This window comes from Lactuca serriola, chromosome 7 (genome assembly GCF_051521515.1).
Source record: "Lactuca serriola cultivar US96UC23 chromosome 7, Lser_US96UC23_V15, whole genome shotgun sequence".
NCBI lineage: Eukaryota > Viridiplantae > Streptophyta > Magnoliopsida > Asterales > Asteraceae > Lactuca > Lactuca serriola.
In genome coordinates this window covers 11,332,280-11,335,632 of record NC_136414.1, presented here as the reverse complement: position 1 = coordinate 11,335,632, position 3,353 = coordinate 11,332,280, and the positions used below count along the sequence as shown (strand labels likewise).

At 40.9% G+C, this 3,353-nt stretch overlaps 1 pseudogene; it reads right to left on the bottom strand.

Annotated features, from left to right (window-relative positions):
- Positions 1–313: 313 nt before the first annotated feature.
- LOC145061748 (scarecrow-like protein 6 pseudogene) lies at positions 314–2,920 on the bottom strand (annotated as a pseudogene).
- Positions 2,921–3,353: the final 433 nt, after the last annotated feature.

The following is a 3,353-nucleotide window of genomic DNA, read 5'->3' as shown; positions in this document are numbered from 1 at the left end:
AAGTTTGGTAAATTTCTATCATGTTGAACTCGTTATGGTTTAATGATTCTATTAAACCAAGATCAGCTCAAAACCAAATTCATGGTCTTTGTTTATATCATCACTAAACCAAACCAATTCAAGTTCGATACATTTTTATCATGTCGAGTTGGTCCTGGTTTAATGATTATATTAAACCAGACCAATTCATAGTTGGTCTTGGTTTATATCATTACTAAACCAGACCATCTCGGGACCTAGGCAGTACAAATCTGAACCGCTTGCCCTTGGAAGTGCGGGTATAAACCTTAATGGTCATGAAACAACACAAAGGTTTGTTTTTCACAATTTGAATTAATTTCCGTTTTTGCTGTCAAGATTACAACAAAAGACATGACCTAAACATAATTAGAATCGAGATTAATGTTTTTAGCTGCGATAAACAGCCCAAAAAACATCTTCGATACATTCATAAACATATCCAACATACTAAGAACATCAATAACTACCGTATCTTGTTCTTTCTTCGATTTCCGAACAATTAGCAACATTAACATAATTAAAATTCACCCAAAAGGTTAACAACTTCCGATGATCATCATCTTTCAACAGACACCTTTCAGCACCTCCAAGCAGAAGCCGACACGAGCTCCCGACGTTGCCAGCAAAGCACAAGCAACGATTGTCTCTTCTCCACATGGAATTCACGAACAGGAGTCCTCTTCACCAAACACTCTGCTTGACTTTCTGTAAAATTACTGAACATCAATGGCGAAAAACCAGCAGATAAGAACAGATTTCGCCAATGCTGAGTCTTTTCAGGGAAAAGAAACCGACCCAAAACGATCTTTTCAATAGCGGGTTGAATCAAGAACCGCTCGATTTTCTGCAACAAGTCGTGGGTCATGTTCCCAGCGTCGAGGGATTCAAGCAGGTTTGAATACGATTGAAGGGCGTGAATCAAGTGATTAGAAAACGGTAAATCGGTTCTATCGCACCCACGGTCAACAGAAACAACGATTTTAGGAGAGAGATTTTTCACGAATCGGAGAACTGAAGGGATTTGGGTTTGGTGATTTGAGAAGACATGAATTGGTAGGTTCACAGCAATGGCTTCGTTGTCAGATACATGAAAGGGTAACGACCATGAAGAAGAAGCAAGAACGTCGATGTTAACAATCTCAAAGTCAAATCCAACGTTGATTTCACTAGCGAAATGGATCAAATTCTCTCGGGTTAACCCTAATTCCAGCTGGTCGTGGCTTGAAGGTGAAGCAAAAGCTGTGATTTTTAACGAGGAAACGCCATTGTTACGTAAAGCAAGCTCTTGCATAAGTGAAGCCCATTGACCTCCATAACCAATATCGAAATCGATGATGTGAATCTGATCAAACCCATTAAGGGATTCAAGTAATGCTTGATTACAAGTGAAATTAGCGAACTGAATGAAAGGGGAGATCTCTGAGAATGATTTGTAAGCACCGATCTTGAAGATTAAACTAAAAGGTGAAGCGGTAGGGGTAGTTTGGGGATTAATATTGTTGAGTATCGAGTGTGTGAGTAATTGAAGAGCTTCTTTGAAATAAAAAGCTGCCCTTTCGAAAGGCTTACCGACTGGTGAAAGCTGATGATTGAGCCGCGCCAATATCCCTTGCGCGAGTATCGGATTGTTCCCGGATTGGATCAAATCTGCTGCTTTGAAAAGCTGGTCAATGATCCCTTGCTGATGCTGCTGCTGATGATGATTAATGGCTACCATTTTCTTCATTGATGAAGATTTTTGAAGCAATTGAAGTGGGTTTGGAGTTGGACCCGAATCAAGAAACGGGTTCTTGTGCATTGAAGGGTTGTACTCTATGCTTCCTGGGTTGTGCCTTTTGGGTTGTGGTGGCATCAGGTGTTCAAATGGCAATTGTGGGTTGAAAAGATTTGGTTTTACATCAAATGGGAGCATCTGGGTTTCGTTTAATGGTGAAAAGATTTGATTTTGATGATGATGGTGGTTGTTGTTGAACATGGCCGGCGTCGGAGATGGTGGAAGTTGAGGGTTTGAGGATAAGTTTCCGATTTGGCTGACAACTGTGTTGCCGGAATCGAGACCTATAAAACCTTGATCTACAACACCAAACCCACCGTTAAACTCGAAGTCACCACCGGGGTTTCCATGAAGCATTTTGTTTAAACCCATAGATGGGTCTTCCACGTCACCCATGATCCACCGGAGCATGGCCTGGTCTTGGCCGGAGTCTCCGTTCTCCCAGTCCTCCATTCCGCCACATTTCTCTTCAAGAGGCAGTTGTTGAAAGTGATGGAGGTCAAGAACTCCTCCCACATTGGAGGTGCTGGTTTCTTGATTTTCCGGCGGTGGCCATTTGGAAGAAAGCGCCGCCACCCCGGCTGTTTCAGCACCGCCGTGAGAAGAAGACAGGGTTGATGTCGAAGCAGGAGGACTTGGACTGGTGGTGATGTTATCCAGGACAGACCTTGGCTCGTTGATGTAGTACTTCCTCTTCTTGTTTACCAAATTCTGAAAATGTACAAGTGGATTTGCATAAGGTACAAGAAACTGTGCGTCTTCTTGCTGGTTCTCCAACCACACCACCCCCTTCCCCTCGAATTCAAAGGGTAAGGGCATCCCCTTTTCCAGATTTCAGAAAACTTAGAAGAAAATGAAACCGAAAACAAAAAAACAATAAAAAAAATAAAGAAAGAAAAAACCGGTTTTGGAGCTTAAAAGCTATGAAAATGCATGTAAAAATGGAAACCCATATTGAAGAAGAAGAAGAAGAAGAAGAAAACAGAAAGTGAATTGAGAGGTATTGTTGTGGGAGGATGATGGATGATAGATGATGTGTTTTTATTTTTGGTTTGTGTTTTCTGGGATGAATGGAAAAATGGATGGACGGATGCGTGCAACATAAAAAAGTAGTCAAGTGCCCTTCATCTTCTCTCTCATCTCTAAGTATTTTCTTTAGTTTTTTAATAAAAACCCTTAAAAAGGTAATTAACTAGACAAAATTATGCGATTGGTCCCTCTAGTTTGTCAAAACATAAGATTGGAGAAAAAAATTTAAAACTCCTACGGGATTGGTCCTTGTGGTTTAATATATTGCTTGCTTGGTCCTTTTCGCTTCTAAAATTACAAAAATGGTCCATGTGGTATGGTATAATAGGCATGTAATGTCCAACTTCAATAAAATTGACAAACTTGGTCCTTGTGTTATTTGGATATTACAAACTTGGTCCCTCCGTCAAACGACGTCAGTCACTTGTCGTTTAATGCCCATCACATGCATAGGTGGATTGATGCACCGGGTTTGATACCCACGTGGGTTTGAGGTCAGGAGTTCAAATCTTTGAACCTGTTAAATTTG